Source organism: Myxine glutinosa, chromosome 2 (genome assembly GCF_964187855.1).
Source record: "Myxine glutinosa chromosome 2, kmMyxGlut1.1, whole genome shotgun sequence".
Taxonomy (NCBI): Eukaryota; Metazoa; Chordata; class Myxini; order Myxiniformes; family Myxinidae; genus Myxine; species Myxine glutinosa.
Window position 1 is genome coordinate 50,014,677 of NC_136262.1, and position 21,349 is coordinate 50,036,025.

The window sequence follows — 21,349 nt, forward strand, 5'->3', positions numbered from 1 at the left end:
CAGTCATTGTGAATGTGCCTTGTCCAGTTCATCTGACATGGGCACACGCGATTACGCAATCACGTCGATCGCAGCGTATTTTGAAGTAGAAATGGTCATCCTGCTGAGTGCTGGCGGTGTGGAAAACCACATCATAACGCAATGCTTTAATAGCTACAGCCCGACGAATGGAGTAATTTGCTGTGAGAACGAGGTGTTATAACCTTATGTATTCCCACTCCGTCCCCACTCGGCACATACACTTCTGCACTCCTTCCTCATAGTCATATTATCATCGCTACTATTTCCTTTACCATTTTCTATTTTCTCAATTTAGCCCCCTCCTCCACAATACGTATGTAATAAATCGATGGTAAAATGATTTTTAATTATTTTGTTTCACGTGTTGCCATGGTGACAGATTTACATCGGCCTCTTGTCGCACGGAGTATTTCGCAGACAGCGACAGACACGACGTCGGTATGTCAGTCACTTCATCGTCGTCTTGTCTTCAGTTCCCCCAACTTTTCTCCCCAGCAGGGACTCGAACCCGCGACACGTCGTTGGAGCGTATGCCTAGTGCTCGCCCTGCTGGCTCACGGTGCCCGTCCCCGGACAAATTGACAATGACGAGGGACGTTTACACAGAAGTTTCCTCAAAGACAACTTTTGGCCAATCTCACCAGTGGACGAGACCCTGGACGTGGATTTGCAGGAATCGACCGGAAATGGTCGATCAGATCGGAAGTCACCCTTGGAATCTGCAAACGAAGCGCAGCCGGACGCTCGGCTCTGGAATTCTGGCTCAACGAGTCAGCAAAGCGACGGGAGGAACACGAGCAATGGCGACCACGTTGATAAAGACGAGGTTGTTTCACAGTTGGTGTTATGCTCGGGGAGTGCGGCCATTTGCGAGAAATTCACTGAATTGTACGTTTTTCTGAAACACCATGGCACGGGTCTGGACACGAGGGCACGGGCTGCGGGTTCTGAGCACACATTTCACCCTTAAGGCGAGGTAAACGTTGTTTCTTTTTGTCATCGATTTAGTATGTATGCAAATACAGCATGTCGGAAATTCTGACTTCCCACCATGCTCCACACCCAGAGCAGACTTTGCCGTCTCAAAAGCTTTAATGAATGAATAAACTCGAGCAATGCGACCGTGTCGCCAATATGTCTCCGCATAGTCCCACAACAGGTAGATGCCCTCGTTCACTTTCCTAAAAATAAACAAGTTTGATTTAAATCCCTTCAGCTGTTTTCAAGTATCGCATTTTTACCAGACATGACAGGTTTCACATCGAACGGTGAAGCAGTTTCAGAGAATTGATTTTTAAAAATATCGGCTTTCGAGCTAATATGGCTGCCATTCCACATGAAATATGACATGAAAAAATGTACACTCTGCATATGTATGGGTAGGGGATCATGTTTGTGAAGTTACGTGTTCATCGGATAAGGTTCGTTTTTCTATCCAAGATGGCTGCCAAACCACGTGACCTATGACATCATTTTCAATCGATATGCAAAAGTGCTGTTGGATGATATTTGTAAAATTTTGCATCGATAGGGTGAGCGGTTTCAGAGATATAATTATTTAATATTTTCCTTCAATCCAATATGGCTGCCAAACTATGTGACCTACACAACAACAACATGCATTTTAAGGCCATTTTCCCTGCTAGAGCGGGGGTTAGCCTTGCAGTCCCCATGACAATCTTCTCCATTTTGCCCTATTTTCTGCATCTCCCCTTGTTAACTCCCTTGCCCACATTTCTTATTCGACCATGTTTAGCCAAGTCTTTCTCGGTCTTCCCCATCCTCTACTTCCTTCTACATTCATTTCCATCACTCTTCTCAACCAGTCACTTTCATCCTTCCTCAACACGTGACCAAACCATCTCAACCTGTTTCTCTTCACAACATCCATCACAGGCTCTATTCCCATCATCTTTTGCAATTCATCATTTGTCTTCCTCTCTCTCAACGATACTCCACACATCCACCGAACCATTCACATTTCCACCCTTTCCAGCCTTCGTTGCTGCTCTACGTTCATTACCCATGTCTCACTCACATAAATCATAACACTTCTCACACATGCAGCATACACCTTTCCCTTCAGCTTCAACGACACTCAACTCCTCGTCAGCATGCCACTCAGTTCCCAAAACTTCTTCCATGCACATCTCACTCGAGCAACCGTTGCCGAGTCTGATCCACCTTCTCCATTCAGCATGTCTCCGAGGTAGCAAAACACCTTCCAGCTTCACGCCGTCTCCAAGATCCAACTCAACATTTCCTCCATCTGCAGCTCCCTCTGTGCACACCTTACATTTGAATGTAGCTGCCACACTGGTTAATGACCCTCTCAGACCACTACATTTTTGATGAACCCACTCAGCGCACATTGTACATTGAATGGAATTCACTCCGACACCCTTCCTGCACACAGCACACGCCCACTTCCCAGTTCTTTCCACCTCACCACATGCTTTACCACTTGCCATCACCTTCGCTTTTCCGATATTCACCTTCAGACCTTTTGTCTCCATACATTCCTTCCACTTGTTCATCTTCTCCTTCAGTCCATCCATACTTTCCGCAATCAACACCAGATCATCTGCATACAACAACTCCCACGGTAAACCCTCCTTTACGTTCCGAGCCAGCACCTCCATCATAGCTACAAATAGTAGTGGACGTAGTACTGACCCCTGATGCACTCCCACCTTCACCTCAAACTCACCACTGTTCCCGTCCTTCGTCCTTAGAGCTGTGCGCACTCTTTTGTACATTGCCATCACTACTCTGATCAACCATTCTTCCACTCCTAACTTCCTCAATGCCCATGTCACTACTTCACGTGGAACCCTATCGAATGCTTTCTCCAGATCAACAAACCCAAGAAACAACTTCTTCCTCTTCTCCATGTACTTCTCCTGCAACTGCCTCACAATAAAAAGCGCATCTGTCGTTCCTCTTCCTGGCATAAATCCAAACTGCATTTCGTCAATCTTCACTTTCTTCCTTATCCTCCTCTCCAACACCCTTTCCAATACCTTCATTCCATGCTCCAATAACTTTATCGCTCGATACGAGCCACAGTCCAGAGGGTCATCTTTCCCCTTGTATAGAGGGACGAGGGTACTCAGTTCCCAATCCACTGGAATGCGGCCTTTTTTCACCACCAGATTGCAGATCTCTGTCATTCACTTCACACCACAATTTCCCGCTGCCTTCAACATATCTCCCACAACTTCCATCGGCCCTCCCGCTTTTCTACTCTTCATTTCGTTGAATGAAGGAATTGAGGAAGTTAGGAGTTGAGGAAGTTTGAGGAAGTTAAGAGTGGAGGAATGGTTGATCAGAGTAGTGATGGCAATGTACAAAAGAGCGCGCACAGCTGTAAGGACGAAGGAAGGGAACAGTGGTGAGTTTGAGGTGAAGGTGGGAGTGCATCAGGGGTCGGTACTAAGTCCACTACTATTTGTAGCTGTGATGGAGGTGCTGGCTCAGAACGTAAAGGAGGGTTTACCGTGGGAGTTGTATGCAGACGATCTGGTGTTGATTGCGGAAAGTATGGATGGACTGAAGGAAAAGATGAACAAGTGGAAGGAATGTATGGAGACAAAAGGTCTGAAGGTGAATATCAGAAAGACGAAGGTGATGGCAAGTGGTAAAGCATGTGGTGAGGTGGAAAGAACTGGGAAGTGGCCATGTGCTGTGTGCAGGAAGGGTGTCGGAGTGAACTCCATTCAATGTACAATGTGCGCTGAGTGGATTCATCAAAAATGTCGTGGTCTCAGAGGGTCATTAACCATTGCGGCAGCTACATTAAAATGTAAGGTGTGCACAGAGGGAGCTGCAGATGGAGGAAATGTTGAGTTGGATCTTGGAGACGGCGTGAAGCTGGAAGGTGTGAAAACATTTTGCTACCCCGGAGACATGCTGAATGGAGAAGGTGGATCAGACTCGGCAACGGTTGCTCGAGTGAGATGTGCATGGAAGAAGTTTCAGGAACTGAGTGGCGTGCTGATGAGGAGGGGAGTGTCGTTGAAGCTGAAGGGAAAGGTGTATGCTGCATGTGTGAGAAGTGTTATGATTTATGGGAGCGAGACATGGGTAATGAACTTGGAGCAGCAACGAAGGCTGGAAAGGGTGGAAATGTGAATGGTTTGGTGGATGTGTGGAGTATCGTTGAGAGAGAGGAAGACAAATGATGAATTGCGAAAGATGATGGGAATAGAGCCTGTGATTGATGCTGTGAAGAGGAACAGCTTGAGAGGGTTTGGTCGTGTGTTGAGGAACGATGAAAGTGACTGGTTGAGAAGTGATGGAAATGAATGTAGAAGGAAGTAGAGGACGGGGAAGACCGAGAAAGACTTGGCTAAAGATGGTGGAAGAAGAAATGCGGGCAAGGGGGTTAACAAGGAGAGATGCAGAAAATAGGGAAAAATGGAGAAGATTGTCATGGGGACCGCAAGGCTAACCCCCGCTCTAGCAGGGAAAATGGCCTTAAAATGCATGTTGTCGTTGTTGTTGTACTCAGACTTGTATACAAACAAGGGGAAATATTAAATAAAAATAAATGATGTTCCTGCTGGCCGGCACTTAACTCTGGTCTCAATGAGGAGGGGTTGGCGTTCGTCACCTCCAAACCACCGCGCAGGAAGCGTACCAACAAATGGCGCAGACAACGCCCAAGCGTGAACAAGCAGCCAACTGGCTTGATGGTCGGATGACGGAGTTCCCTTGCCGATCGGCAAATGCTGTTTCTGTTGGCCCTGGCGGCGTGGTTGGCCAATGGAGCCCTTCACCTGGCTGGCTGAGTTTTATAAGAACATCAGAGATAAATCACAGGGGGCCAATTCACACGGGTTTATAAATCTTGCGCCCTGGAACTAGTTAACACAAAAGCCACGCCCCTTATGGCGACATGCAAACACTTATCCTGAACATTTACCCTGCTTATGTACATCGAGATGGGTTTCTTCTTTTTCGCATCACACGGTCCATACTAAAACCTACACATTCTGAACTTTCCTATATATATATATATATATATATATATATATATATATATATATATATATATATATATATATATATAATATATATATACACATATACAGTGGAACCTTGACTTACGAGTTTAATTCGTTCCGTGCCCGAGCTCGTAACTCAAATTGCTCGTATCTCAAATCAAATTTCCCCATTGAAATGCATTGAAATGCTATTAATCCGTTCCAGCCCGCCAAAAACCACACCAATTTTTAAAAAAATATACAGTATATATAAAAATATCTCGCGCTTTATATTTCACCTGTATGCAGCATACAAGTTGGCAGGATGGCCTGGACTGGAGGTACGCACACTTGACTCTAAAGTCTAAACTGTCCAGCCTGGGTTTGAATCCCGACCCAGCTATAACCTGTCATGGGTGAATCACAGGCAGGGTGATTCATCAATGTGTGTACCGCTAAACTGGGCGCCCCGTTTGCGTCCCATTAGTTGTTGGATGTTAAGGATCTCACCGTGTTTTCCACAAAGAGAAGGCGAGCTATCGCCGGCACTCTGAACAAGTTGTGGCCTGGCATGGCATGAACATGAAAACATGAACATGAACATGAAATGTTCGACATGAACATGAAATTTTCCGAAATAACCAAAATGCGAAAACAAAAACGCAGCGCTATACGACAGAGATACGTACTGTACTTGAACGGCAAGATAACCACGTGACCAGAACCTACCTGGCGGCGTAAACTCGAAATAACCAAAATGCGAAAACAAAAACGCAGCGCTATACGACAGAGATACGTACTGTACTTGAACGGCAAGATAACCACGTGACCAGAACCTACCTGGCGGCGTAAACTCGAAATAACCAAAATGCGAAAACAAAAACGCAGCGCTATACGACAGAGATACGTACTGTACTTGAACGGCAAGATAACCATGTGACCAGAACCTACCTGGCGGCGTAAACTCGAAATAACCAAAATGCGAAAACAAAAACGCAGCGCTATACGACAGAGATACGTACTGTACTTGAACGGCAAGATAACCACGTGACCAGAACCTACCTGGCGGCGTAAACTCGAAATAACCAAAATGCGAAAACAAAAATGCAGCGCTATACGACAGAGATACGTACTGTACTTGAACGGCAAGATAACCACGTGACCAGAACCCACCTGGCGGCGTGAACTCGAAATAACCAAAATGCGAAAAAAAAAATGCAGCGCTATACGACAGAGATACGTACTTGAACGGCAAGATAACCACGTGACCGTGTGGCGAAAGCTCGTAACTCGGATCTCGGCTCGCATCTCAAAGCAATAAACTGCCGGAGCGACGGCTCGTATCTCGAAAAACTCGTAAGTTGGGGCACTCGTAAGTCAAGGTTCCACTGTATATATATACATATATATATATATATATATATACATATATATATACATATATATATATATATATATATATATATATATATATATATATATATATATATACTAGGGCGTGCCCGCACGTACGTGCTTGCCCGTACGTGCTTGCCCGTACGTGCGTGCAAAAAAACATGCGTGCAAACAACAACAACAAAAAAAAACTTTGAAACCACGTGGCAGTAACGACCACAGAACCCCCCCCCTCTATTTACATGAAATGGTTTGGTCCATTCGCAAAGCCAAAGCGAACGGCTTGCGAGTACGGTGACCATACCTTGGGAACCACTTGTCCGATTAATTTCAAACCTTGAAAAGGCACATCCTCGGGTCCCCAGCAATATACCTGGCAAGTTTCAAGTATATTGGACCGGTAGTTGTCGAGAAACAGCGGTCGCATACAGACAGACACACAGAGATTACTGGAATTATAGATACTAGGGCGTGCCCGTACGTGGGTGCAAAAAAACATGCGTGCAAACAACAACAACAAAAAAAAACTTTGAAACCACGTGGCAGTAACGACCACAGAACCCCCCCCTCTATTTACATGAAATGGTTTGGTCCATTCGCAAAGCCAAAGCGAACGGCTTGTGAGTACGGTAGAACCCCCCCCTCTATTTACATGAAATGGTTTGGTCCATTCGCAAAGCCAAAGCGAACGGCTTGCGAGTTTGGTAAATAAATCGCCATAGCTCGGTAACTACTTCTCCGATTAATATGAAACCTTGAAAAGGCATATCCTCAGGTCCCCAGCAATATACCTGGCAAGTTTCAAGTATATCGGACCCGTGGTTGTCGAGAAACAGCGGTCACAGACAAACACACAGACACACACACATACACACACACATACACACACACACACAGAGATTACTGGAATTATAGATAGATATATATTGTTACAGACGCGGCTTTAGATGTTATATTGACCGAGCGGTGGTGTATTTAACCGCGTCCGAACAGTTACTCCCCGATTAGAACCCGATTCCACCCGACGTTGACCAGATCGCCCCACAGATATTCAATCGGGAAATCTCTAAAGCGACCGAAAGAGAAGGAAAAGAAGAAGAAGAAGAATACGGAGGGAGAACAGATTTATTATACACACACAGCAATGGATGGAAGAAGCAGTAACACAGCGAATCGTTAACTTACACTATTCATTTTTACTTAGCCCCAAGACAACGAGCAGGACAGGACGTTCACACTTACACAGGGGATAATGCAGGCAGGTAGGGCTTGAGGTGGATTGCTTGAGAGGGAGGCAAAGTCGGGAGGCCGCAGCTCGCAATTCCTCGCGGTTTTGGCGGGAAACCCTCCGTCGTGTATCCGCTGCGGTAGACGTCACGCGCTGGTTTGGCACACCTGCTCCTCTTCTTGGGGTGGAGCCGTCTCCCTCCTTTCAGCGCGTCTCTCCAAAGCTGGTTTCCTTGCCGAGTACCTCTCCTCTTTGGCTTGGAGCGTTTCGCATCTCACCGCTCCTCTTGGTGCAGCCTCTTTGCTCATCTCCCAGGGTCATCTCCCAAGGCCTCTCTCAAGGCATCTGGTAAAGCAGTCCCTTACAGTCGCTTTTATCACCTCGGGCGAAATCAAGCCGCCGGCTCCGAGGGCACGCCTACCGGGTCGCTCACCGCGGTGCTGATTGGCTGTTTAGGGCTGGTTCACTCCTTCCCTCTTATGACGAGGTGGAGACACGCCTTTCTTCTCCGACTCAAAGCACATGGGCAATGGCGGCCTGCGGGATTGAAAACAACTCCCACCCTTTTGAAAGGAACTTTGGAGAGCGGAGATGTTTGGGGAAATTGGAAGGGCCTACGCTTATTTTGTTTGATACAATGCAAAGTCAATCTAGTGGGAAACACATACTTAGCCTACATGGAATAAGGAAATACACTATTTAAAAGATATATCGTGACCTGCGTGTAAGTTTCATGGAATTAACTAGGACGGCTGCGACCATTATTTACATTACGAGGATGTTACCATACTTTTGTAACGTTCACATTGTAACGTTTCCACATTCGTTACACTGCACCCTCCTTTCTTCAGGCCCGCCCTCGGGCCTACTAAACTTTAACTTAGTGTGACACGTAGGTGTAATTCCCTCTACAATTAACCTGACCCTGAGTGTGACAATCTTAAAACACAAATAAGTATGTCCCCCTATTGCATTGCACCCTGTCTAACAGACTCAAGCCCACAGCTAACCGAATTACGGAATTATTCTCAAACTATACATTTACGGTGGGGAGCATTATTTACAATGACGTGATTTCTTATTTACAACGCAACCCAGGACCTGTGTTTTCTTTTTTCTTTTTAGGGAACAAGAGAAAGAAATTCCTGTTGGGAGGGAGGAGACAGCACGCATTGCATCGATGCACCAGTACCAATACCACCAAAGCACCCAAAAGCACCAAAAGCACCAAAAAGCACCAAAAGCACCACTCGGTGCGCAGTCACCATGGTTCATAATAAACACAACAAAACAACTGGTGGTGGTCTTCTCTTTCTCTGCTGGGCCGATGTTCTTCCCGACGTCTTCTGGCTTCATGCGGCCTAGTTGGAAATAATAAAAAGCACAACTTGTGTTCGTTTTTATTTAGGTCCTCAGGGGCCAACTAAGGGTGGTCCACCTGTTTGGCATAGGTGCCACCTTACCGAGGTCCGCAAGCAAGATTCCCTGGCCACTATGGCCGGTCTCCAACAGAGGTGCCCTGCCCCAGAACCTGGGGTCCATCAAGTGGTACTTGGCCGCAGAACAGCGGTCCATACAGTGGTACATCAACGCAATGCATGCTGGTTCTGGGAATCTCGGGCGCACAATGGCCACCTCACGCACGCTCCCATCGGCACCCAATGGCGCACAGGTCATGTGGGAGACAAAAGAAAGACAATTGAGCGAGGGGTAAGGTCACAAGGGTACACGTCAATAAGGCAATGCAAGGTGAAATGCGTACGGAGGGCGAAGTGAGAAAGCTCGTCCCTACCGTACGTCACCCCCCGGTCACCTACCCTACCCTTGCCCTTGCCCTTACCCCATATGTACAAAATCTCCACATTACCAATTCGTCACTACTGTCACGTCTTCCCCATATTTCCCCGATACCAAATTCGTCACCACAATCCCTCTACTTCAAAATTTGCCATCACCAATTCATCATCAATCCTCATAAGGAGGGAGAGATGGAATTACGCACAATGTCACACCCACGTCATGATGCGTCTCACAATCCAAACATTTGCATCATAAAAAATAATCAAAACATGGCATGGTGTGGAGTACCTGTCACCTCAGGTGAGTGGATGCAGATGGTGCGAGGAGATCCTTCATCCTAACTATTTTCTAAATGACTTTAACACACTTTACACTACCCGGGGTCTTTCCCTGCCAATCCATTGGCCAACTTACACTATGGGTTCTAAAAACCAATTCCCATTGACCAAACTGTGGTGCCTCTCAATTTGGGGTCTCACTCCCCCGATTCATCTCCCGGTGCTCTCGCACAATTTCTGGGCTGTGACGTCTAGCTCTCCCAACAGGTCTACCCACCTGCACACCTCCACCACTGTAGTTGCCACCCGAGCTTACCTAGCTCCTCACCCTAACCTAACTAACTGGGGACAGCCCCTCTCCTGGCTCTGTCACCCCATGGTGCCCTCTGGCACTGGGCTACCCGGGTCCGTCCTCCGGATCCTCGGGCCCCATCCACAACAACTACTACCGGTTCCCAGAGCCCACCTGCGGCCTCACCTGGCCGACATCCTCACAGTGGTGGAGTGCCCAAACCAACTACACACACTAACAGGCTACACGCCCAGCCATTTCCACAACACTAAGGCACCCATCCACATACCATTCTGCCACCCGCACCACAGATGCCAATATCCAACCACAATTTACCTGTACCCTCTACCTAACACTTACACTACCCGCCCCGGGTATCCGTGATGGGGGTCCACTCTTCCCCCATTCACACCTTCGCACCATCCACTCCACTCCACAATTTCCACCATTCTCACTCCACGACCATCCATTCCAATACTCCAGATATTCCACACTACCATTTATTCCACACAGCCACATACACCTGTTGTGGCACACCTGTGCCCTCACACCTGGTGCCACCTGCACCCTCCTTTCTTCCTGGACCATTTGGTCAACACAACACGCAATCATCATCTCTCACCCATACACTGCCCCACACACCTGTTCAGTTGCACACCTGTGCAATCACACCTGTTCAATTCTCACCTGTTCAATCTTCACACACACGGCATCATCTCAGCTAACTACTCCCCTCTGAAACTTGCGCTTCCCAGTCGTCCCTTTAAACTATTGCGCTCCCACGTCATTATAATCCACACTAATCTACCTGCGTCCCCACTACAGGTATCAGTCACTAACTAAACTTAACGTTACCTAATGTCATCTTCGCTAGATCCCTACAATTATCCAAGCCCTCCCTGGCTCGGTTGTCATAGCCACCCCATAAACTATTGCGCATTTGCCCCCACTCTGTGAGGGATGGTGGATTTGCCATCCCACCACATCGGGGGTCTCTCCACTATCAATTTTGTTCGTCCAAATTCCAACCAATTCAAAAATTTTCCATTTACTGCGAATTCTACTCACTTTTCTAAATTTCGTTTTAAATCACTATCACTATCACCATCACCATCATCACAGTCCGCTATATCCTAGCCTCGGTGCGTCATGACATCATTAAACTCGGCTTCGTAAAGCCGAGCAATGAATTCGGGTGGGTTGGTTGCCTGCAGGTTGAATCCGTCCGGCTTTCGGTTCAAGGGAGGTGGTTTGGTTGGACCGAGGCTCCACGCACCATCTCGGCGCGGCACCTTGCGGTCCCGGGCCCGATGGCTCAATCTCCCCCGGTCGGAACCCCGTCCCCACGAGGGGGCACCGTTCCGCCTCCTCCCACTCGCCCTTGAACCGGACCGGTCGCCTCGCCCGGCAAAGCCCGGACTCGACCGTGCGGGGCGGGGCCAAGCCCGAATCGGCAACGACGCTTCGAAGAGAAGCGACGCAGCATCGATCCGCGCCGGGCCTCGCACCCAACCAAGCACCCCTCGCACCGAGTGCTCGCATCGGCTATCCGTCGCTCTAACCACTAACCCGGTTACCATCGGTGCTTTACTTGCATGCTTACAAGCATACGCTACCCCTTTCACCCTCACAAAACCTGGCGTTCCAACGCCGTCCGTACATTCCACCAACGCTCTCCCTGTTACACACCACACCTCTCGCGCACACTTTGGTCCACACCTCTCCTCCGTTACGTCCTCCGTAACACTCACCATGGGCGTGCACTCTTGCATCCACCCACTAACGCGCTCACATGGGCTCTCCCACACCCGCGCCATGACCAACTCAGGTGTGCTTCCTCGCACACGTTCCACCACCACCTTACTCTCCGTGTCACACTTCGTACACCCCGACGTGCATCCTCGCTCGCACTCGGTTTCACACTCGCGCTCCGATGTGCCCTCTCGCACCTGCGCCATCACCAACTCACTATTCGTGTCACACTCCGTACACCACGACGTGCATTCTCGCTCGCACTCGGTTTCACACTCGCGCTCCGATGTGCCCTCTCGCACCTGCGCCATCACCAACTCACTATTCGTGTCACACTCCGTACACCCCGACGTGCATTCTCGCTCGCACTCGGTTTCACACTCGCGCTCCGATGTGCCCTCTCGCACCTGCGCCATCACCAACTCACTATCCGTGTCACACTCCGTACACCCCGACGTGCATTCTCGCTCGCACTCGGTTTCACACTCGCGCTCCGATGTGCCCTCTCGCACCTGCGCCATCACCAACTCACTATTCGTGTCACTCTCCGTACACCCCGACGTGCATTCTCGCTCGCATTCGGTTTCACACTCGTGCTCCGATGTGCCCTCTCGCACCTGCGCCATCACCAACTCACTATTCGTGTCACTCTCCGTACACCCCGACGTGCATTCTCGCTCGCACTCGGTTTCACTCCCACACTTTATAACACACCCACTCGCCGACGCACACTTTTTCCTCCCACGCGTGCCATTTCCACTCACACGGGACCCTTCACCAACGCCCGGATGCTTCCTCGATCCCAAGCGCGCGAAAATTCTTTTGTCGCTAAACATCCTCCTGCAAAATCTACCCGCACAATATACAGCACGACTCACCTGGGGGATCCTTTTCTCCACGCGAACCTGCAAACTTCCATTCGGGTTAAGCACAGCATCGTGATGTGAGCAGGGACTTTGTACATAATCCATTTTACCCTGCAATTCTCGGGCTACCTCCGTCATCTCTTCAATTTTAATTCCCGCTACTGCTTTTTCTTTATTAACCTCGGCGACCGTTGGCTTTAATAAAATTCCCTCTACTTCATCGGTCGCCGGCTTTTCCAAACCCCGTGTCGCGATTTCTACCCCCGTCATTGTACCCGCGCTTTCCTCCGCTTCGCTCAACCAGCGCTTTTCGACCCGCGTTACCTCGTCGTGCACCCTTGGGACCCTTTCGCCCAACTTGCGGTCTCTGTCCCTCTGCTCCCGTGCCTCTCTATCGGCCCTCATTCCGTTCGTTGTTGCTTCAATTTGGCTTCCCAATTTGTTTAACAATCGCTCACTGTCCCGCTTCAAAAGGGCTTCCATTTCAGCCATAAATAATTGCATGTTTTCCACCGTTGGTACAAAGGTCGCGGCAAAATTTGGTGCCGCTACACCCACATGCGTGAGGACGCCATTTTGTGCACCTGATACACCCTCAACCACACCTTCTTTACTCTCCTCCACCATTTTCCCCACTTACATTTCCCCGAGGTCCTGGGTCGATTCCACCCTGTCTATCTCTCCCACCGACATCCGATCGCCTTGATTGTCCATGGCGCGATCTCAAAATTCGGGTTTTGCTTTATAAAACAAAATAAATTTCGGCAGCTTGTAATTTTGAGCGCGTTAAGCGCGCTTCGGGTCCGATCTCCCTCCTCGACACCAATTGTTACTCTAATAGTACAATTGGTGTTCCAAAATTTGGGCCTAACAAATTTAGTCCCAGGTCCGAATCCAACTCCTCGACACCAATTGTTACTCTAATAGTACAATTGGTGTTCCAAAATTTGGGCCGAACAAATTTAGTCCCAGGTCCGAATCCAACTCCTCGACACCAATTGTTACTCTAATAGTACAATTGGTGTTCCAAAATTTGGGCCTAACAAATTTAGTCCCAGGTCCGAATCCAACTCCTCGACACCAATTGTTACAGACGCGGCTTTAGATGTTATATTGACCGAGCGGTGGTGTATTTAACCGCGTCCGAACAGTTACTCCCCGATTAGAACCCGATTCCACCCGACGTTGACCAGATCGCCCCACAGATATTCAATCGGGAAACCTCTAAAGCGACCGAAAGAGAATGAAAAAGAAGAAGAAGAATACGGAGGAAGAACAGATTTATTATACACACACAGCAATGGATGGAAGAAGCAGTAACACAGCGAATCGTTAACTTACACTATTCATTTTTACTTAGCCCCAAGACAACGAGCAGGACAGGACGTTCACACTTACACAGGGGATAATGCAGGCAGGTAGGGCTTGAGGTGGATTGCTTGAGAGGGAGGCGAAGTCGGGAGGCAGCAGCTCGCAATTCCTCGCGGTTTTGGCGGGAAACCCTCCGTCGTTCTATCCGCTGCGGTAGACGTCACGCGCTGGGTCGGCACACCTGCTCCTCTTCTTATGGTGGAGCCGTCTCCCTCCTTTCAGCGCGTCTCTCCAAAACTGGTTTCCTTGCCGAGTACCTCTCCTCTTTGGCTTGGAGCGTTTCGCATCTCACCGATCCTCTTGGTGCAGCCTCTTTGCTCATCTCCCAAGGCCTCTCAAGTCATCTCTCAAGTCATCTGGTAAAGCAGTCCCTTACAGTCGCTTTTATCACCTCGGGCGAAATCAAGCCGCCAGCTCCGAGGGCACGCCTACCGGGTCGCTCACCGCGGTGCTGATTGGCTGTTTAGGGCTGGTTCACTCCTTCCCTCTTATGACGAGGTGGAGACACGCCTTTCTTCTCCGACTCAAAGCACATGGGCAATGGCGGCCTGCGGGATTGAAAACAACTCCCACCCTTTTGAAATGAACTTTGGAGAGCGGAGATGTTTGGGGAAATTGGAAGGGCCTACGCTTATTTTGTTTGATACAATGCAAAGTCAATCTAGTGGGAAACACATACTTAGCCTACATGGAATAAGGAAATACACTATTTAAAAGATATATCGTGACCTGCGTGTAAGTTTCATGGAATTAACTAGGACGGCTGCGACCATTATTTACATTACGAGGATGTTACCATACTTTTGTAACGTTCACATTGTAACGTTTCCACATTCGTTACAATATATATATATATATATATATATATATATATATATATATATATATATATATATATATATATATATAAAGTATTTCATGCCTACCCCCACAAACGTACCATTATTGTCGCGTCGCCCGGCGATTAAGGTCACACAGGGACGGATAGCCGAACCAGCCTTAACTTTCGAGGCAACTCCCAAAAATGGTGGTTATTTTTAGCGCGCAGGAAGGAAGGGATGCGAGATGTTTAACTGAACGGAGCACACGGGTCTATTCCGAAACCACAACAAATAAATACGACAATAAAATGTACACAAATGATTCAATGAAAATCAACGCGGATGGAAATAAGGGTTGTGGTAAAAACTAATTCCTACAGAGGTACCTCATGCACTAACTCACAAAACACGACAGGGGAAAGATAAAATAAAAACAAAAATCTCCCTTTTTGTGCCGGCACTTAGCTTGTCCCAATGGGTCTTTTTGTAAAAAAACAAAAGTATTTTGTATGCCGATCTTGAGCCACCCGCACAGCGCGCTCAACATGGTGGAGCCGCCGTGCATCGAAGGCGCTCGCTATCGTGCCTCTGGTGAGCTCGTGAAGATTGCCCCCTTTCTCCTCCACTGCCTGGGCGAGACAATGTGGCCTCCAGCTCCTTGGTGAGTCCAGGAATAGACCTCTCCTCAAAGTGTACACAGAAATCTCCCAGCACACAAAATGGCAGCTTCTTGTCCAAGTAGAATACGCACGCTCTTTTCCCTCTCACCCTGAGAGCCAATGGCGTTGCTCGGGACATGGCCTGCTAGCCTTCCTCTCTGCCCATTGATTCCCCGCCTCTTCTGGGAGGGCCTTTCACCTTATTAGGTCCATTCGGGGCCGGTTGTAGTTTGACTGGCTCGTTCTTGGCTTTTTGTCGGTGGTTGTTGTAATTTAAGAATTGTGTCATCGAAAACGTTTTGGGAAAATTACAGAGTGTGTGACGCACAGGGGAAAACTATCCTTAAACCCTATTACTAATTAGCACAGCTTCATCCCTCATATGATGCACAATTAAACAACCTTAAGCTACATTCTCCCTACTTAATACATCGAAATGCTCCTACATGTCACGCTGTCCATGCTATCTCCTATACAGGTCTACCTCTCCTACTGCATTCTTTTAACTACCCCCCATAAACATAACATAATCAAACAAGCCTGGCTACACCGTATTTAGACTATCGGTCTTGTTTTGTATGGAAAGTCTAGGTTCATGGAAGAGCTAGAACATAGAACGGATAAGGACGTAACTGAACAAACGGAACAGAAGAAAGAGAATGAGGGAAACAAAGAACAACAGAGACAAGTGCCAAAATAGAGGGAGACTTGGACAAATTACGGATGTGGAGAAGAATGAGGGGTAGGGAAGGATGCACAGGGTGGGCAAGATGGATACAGAAGCAAACTTTCAGGAAAGAAAAACTGGAAACTGAAAGAGGAGGGCTTGGAGGGGGTTAATGGGGGTAGAAATGATCATAGTTTAGGATGGGGGACAATCTGAGATGGTGGTAAACAGCTGTCTTGAAGACCTGGAGGAAAGAATGAGATTAAAGAGAATGTGGAAGTTGTTTCCACAGGTGGGATGATAAGAAACGAATGAGTGCAGGTGAGCAGTGATTCTGGATTTTGAGAGTTTCACTATAAGAGGGGCTGTTGTTGCGCCCTGTTTTCTGGGGGTGAGGGAGGGAGGGGTGGGGAGGGGTGAGACAAAGCATGGAAAGAGCAGAGGGTGCACGACCAGAAAGGGAGGCGGTAGAAGACAGAGAGACTGATATCTATCTTCTACTGCCTCTTTTGTTTGTTACAATGTAAATGCAACAAAGTTTGCTGAAATATTTGTTAAATTTTACACTGAATAATGTGATGCCTCCTCCCCCTCCCTTATTCCCTCATCCCTATCTCCACCCTATTTACCTGTTTCCCCTGTGACAGGACTGGATGAAGAAGACCTCAAAGATACTGATTAATCACTGTGATCGCGTTACAAGCCGCCATCCTCGTGGGTTTCATCTGCTTTGTCTTGGTAAGAAATTTCAACAATAAAGTGTGAATGTAAACTTGGGAAACTATATAGTAAAGGCTAATGCACAACTCAGAATGTTGTTTCTCGCTGGGCAGCAGCTCTTGCACTTAAATAAATCGACCAGGTAGTTCACATGTTTCATGTGAACCACCTTCTTCATATATGAAGGACAATCATCCAACACACACCACCATACATACAGACCTGATATCTTGACCTACACCAATAATCATTATTACCAGCTGGAAGCTCGTGGTAAAAATATCAAGATAGAAAAATAAAAGGAAGCCTTTTATTCTTGAGCTGGTTGAAAGAGCTAAATTGAGGCAGTATTAGAACTTTCCTGTCAGTTTGGATTAATTTGAAGCAACCTTTACTTAATAATTATTTATTTCCCGGAGGTTTGGATTCATTTGAAGCAACCTTTACTTTATAATTATTTCTTTCCCGTAGGTTTGAATTCATTTGAAGCAACCTACTTAATAATTATTTCTTTCCCGTAGGTTTGGATTCATTTGAAGCAACTTTACGTGATTTATTGTCTCCGAGGAACATTTCCATGTTTTGGTGGGAGGGACAGTGTTACGTGCTCCTCCCCGACCCCCTGGTCACGGTGTACCTCCGAGCCCCGATAGGAGTCACGGCAGAAAAATGTGCTATTCAGTATGTCAAAGATCAATGGAGAAGCCACCCCAATTGTTACTCACAAACAAATATTGTATTAAGATCACACAAGAATAACAGTACAACAATAATAGTAATCAAAAGTACAATCAATATGTCCTATGATGATACCATCAGTTTTGTAATAAATAACTCACTGTGCTCCAAGTGAGTGAAACAAGAACATCCCCAATGTCTCTTATTCCCGGCTTCAAGCCCAAAGTTGATTCGCTCCAGCGATCGCTAGAATGAGGTCCAATCGAGACCAGAATCCCGTGCGGATGGCAAGTACAGTCACACAGCCGACGCTGTACAAAGGCACCCTCAAGGCGACTGGGAAATCCAAAGGCGCCCTACAGGCGACTGAGAGATCACACCCTCGGGTATGGACGAATTAACCTTCAAAAATCCACGTCACACACACGCCCCAGATCGACGTCGGAATGCGGTGAAAATGGTCGAGAAGAGACGAAACCGCGAGCGAAGCACAAGTCCTGCGCGAGTCAAAATGGCCGACGACCCGCTCTTGAGACATAATGGCCCGGCGATAATTCTCCTCGGAATCCACCGCCAAAAACCTGACACGCAGGTTGCTCGGTTACAGCGATGACAACTCTGTCGCAGGAATTCCTTTCCCGGAAATCCGAAAGTTCGCTAGTGACTCTTGCTCGCCAAGGTTCGCTCCAGACCGCAAGTAGCTCGGCTCCTTCTTGTCCGACTCCACTTGCTCCGCCCTCTTTTCTCCCTCTTCCTCTTCGTCGTATGGTTCCCGATCCGGTTTCCTGTTTCTTTTAACATTAACTTTTTACCTTTTGAAAACAGTTCATGGACAATAAACCTTTTGAAAACAATAATAGTACATGGAATCAGAAATATTTACAGTGGATGCAAACCACCACAATGGAAGTGACGAATCCGTAACACTTCCCCCCCTCAAGAAAGAAAGTTTGAACATAGTGAAAACTTTCTTTGCATGCAAAAACTCTTTTAACAAACAAAAGTAAACTCACACCCCAAATCATCAATTCCCATGAGCAACGATACTCAATATTGCCCAAAAATAAAGCAACAAAACTTCAAACAACCTACAGAGATTTCCAAAGTTAGTTCACTCTGGACAAAGCATCAGCAACGACATTATCCCTGCCCTTTACATGCTCAATTTCCAAGCCGAACTCCTGCAAAGCCAAACTCCATCTCATCAACCTCTGGTTTTTATTTTTCATTTTTTTCAATGAAGGTTAAGGGGTTGTGATCAAAAATCCAAACTCAAGCAAATCTAAAGCACTTTTTTTAGGGAGGCCGAGCTGAGAGCCAGGTTTCATGGTGGTTGGGTGGTGAGGCCTGGAAGTATTCACTACATGGACGCTTTTAGGAACGTGGAGTTCATGGTTAATCCGTGTAGGAATCTTGGCTCGGCTGCTCCGCAGCATTCAGTGCTTCAAACTCTTCCTAACTTTCATAATAATCACGGTTGGAGCGCTTGTCGCTGTAGTCACGTGAATAGCGGTCTCCTTCATGGCCACTACCCTGATAATCATCCCTTCGGGAGCTGCCGTAACTCTGGGAGCCTCCATAGTAATCTCGACTGCGGCCACCACCAAAATTACTATTTCCACCCCGGGAGCCATAGCCACCCCTGAAATTACCTCCACGTTTTCCTCCTCTGTAGCCCCCTCGACGCCCATGGCCTGCCTTCTCTACTGTTAACCATCCAAATCCTTGCCATTCAAATCCTTTTCTGCATCTTTGACATCCTTTGTGTTTTCAAACGTGACAAAGCCAAACTCTCTTGACTTTTACGTCTCCCTGTCTTTTATCAGCCGCACTTCCAAGAGTGGTCCATATTTGGCCGAAGACAGAGTCCAGAACAACTTCCCTTGTTTTGAAGTTCAGTCCGCCTACAAAGAGCTTGCCAACATTGCCTCCATCCATGACTTGTGTGTGCTGACACTTAGTTTTTGGGAACCTGACAAGACGTGCCTGTGCAAAGCGCGACGTCAGTACCTACCCTCTTCTCTTCAGAGCGCTTCCTACCCATAGCACGAGTCGCACAGGTCGCACAGTCGCACTGCACAGGATGGAAAGATACCCGGAATCTTCTGCTCTAACTGTGCAGTGTTATTTTCCATGCTAGGCTTTTCAACAAACATCGGGTTACCAGAAACGTGACCACCGGCCAAATCATTCCCGATAACAAAAGATATTCCCTCTACAGGTAGAGTGGCTTGTAACCCTACGGTGACCGGTCCTGACACCAAATCAGACTTCAAATGGATGACATGAAGTGGGGCTTTAACACAGCCACCAACCCCCTGTAAAAGAACACTAACACCCGTTGCCGTCTTCTCTGACAATGGCAAAATGCCCTCAAGCATCAAAGATTGATGTGCTCCTGTGTCCCTCAATACCCTAACAGGTCTTTGGTTAGTCATGTTTCCATCCAGTGACACAAACCCCTCTGAAATAAAAGGTTTGTAACCCTCTTGAACAAGGTCGTTCTGTGATGCCGTAACTTTGGCATGGGAACCTTCACAAGGCACTGTCCTCCAAGGACGATTTCTCGCATTTGCCAATGCATTCGGAGTTGTACTAGTGTGACTCCGCTCCGGATTTTTCCTTTCCAGGGCATAACATTGGGACATCAAATGTCCAGGTTTCTTGCAAAAAGCGCAAGTAGGCCCGGAGGAAAAACTCGTGGTCTGCCTCGAGCCCCCCCGGAGGATAAGTTTGTCTTGGAACTGTAGACTTCTGATCCCTAAGAGTCGCGGTATCAGATCTGTCCTCATAGTCATCTCCCGGCCGCCCCCATGAATCTTCGTTCTCTGCACCGGATGTACCATAACTCCCCTGGCGAATTCGAGGCGGGAAGTTAGGTGTGTGGAACCCCATCCTGTGTGTCAAGGCATAGTCATCTGCCACGGTTGCTGCCTCATACAACTCTGGTACCTTCTTTTCCTCCAGATGTACTTTAATGTCCTCGTGGACACACTGTTTGAATTCCTCCACAAAGATCAAATGTCGCAACAGTTCGAAGTCTTTCCCAATCCCCTTCGAATCACACCACCGATCAAACATGGTTTCCTTCATTCTGGCAAACTCCACATGGGTCTCACTCTCCCTCTTCCTGGTATTCCGGAATTTTTGCCGGTAAGCTTCAGGGACCAATTCATAGGCTTTGAGAATGGCTTTCTTCACTTCCTCCTAATCTGTACATTTGTCAATCGGTAAAGCCGAAAATATATCTTGAGCTTTACCCACCAGAACACTTTGCACTAACATAGTCCAGGATCCCACAGGCCATTTTAGCATTTGAGCCACTTTCTCAAAGTGTAAAAAAAACTTGGCTACCTCCATTTCATTGAAGGGTGGAACCAGCCTCACATGCCTACTAACATCCCAGGTGTTCTGACTAGTTGTCGAACCAGCCGGCATGGATGCTACCTCTCCCCGTTCTCCCATTAATTCCAACTCCTTGAGTTTAACTTCCTTCTGATACTCCATGTCATGTTCCTTTAACTCCCTTTCGGCTCTCCTTTCCTCTGCTCTTTCCTTTTCTCTTCTTTCTTCGAGTTCCCTTGCAGCTCTCCTTTCCTCTGCTCTTTCCCCTGCTCTTCTTTCTTCTTCAGCTCTCCTTTCCTCTGCTCTTCTCTCCTCTGCTTTCCTTTCCTCTGCTTTTACCCTTTCCTGGCTCTGCAGTTGCATCTCCATTTTCCGGAGCTCCACATTTTCTTTTTCCTCGGGTAACCAATCCAAGGCTACCTCTGTCCATGTTCCTTGTCCCACGAGAGATTCTACCACCAATGTCTG

The 21,349-nt window shown here is 47.5% G+C and overlaps 1 long non-coding RNA gene across 1 annotated transcript in view; it reads left to right on the plus strand.

Moving 5' to 3' along the window:
• The first annotated feature begins 390 nt into the window (after window positions 1-390).
• LOC137421824 (uncharacterized) overlaps window positions 391-21,349 on the plus strand; it is a 54,793-nt gene continuing 33,834 nt past the window's right edge. Inside the window, exons 1-2 of the long non-coding RNA XR_010983409.2 lie at window positions 391-997; window positions 16,786-16,876. This is a non-coding gene — a long non-coding RNA (uncharacterized LOC137421824). The remainder of the gene's footprint in view (window positions 998-16,785; window positions 16,877-21,349) is intronic.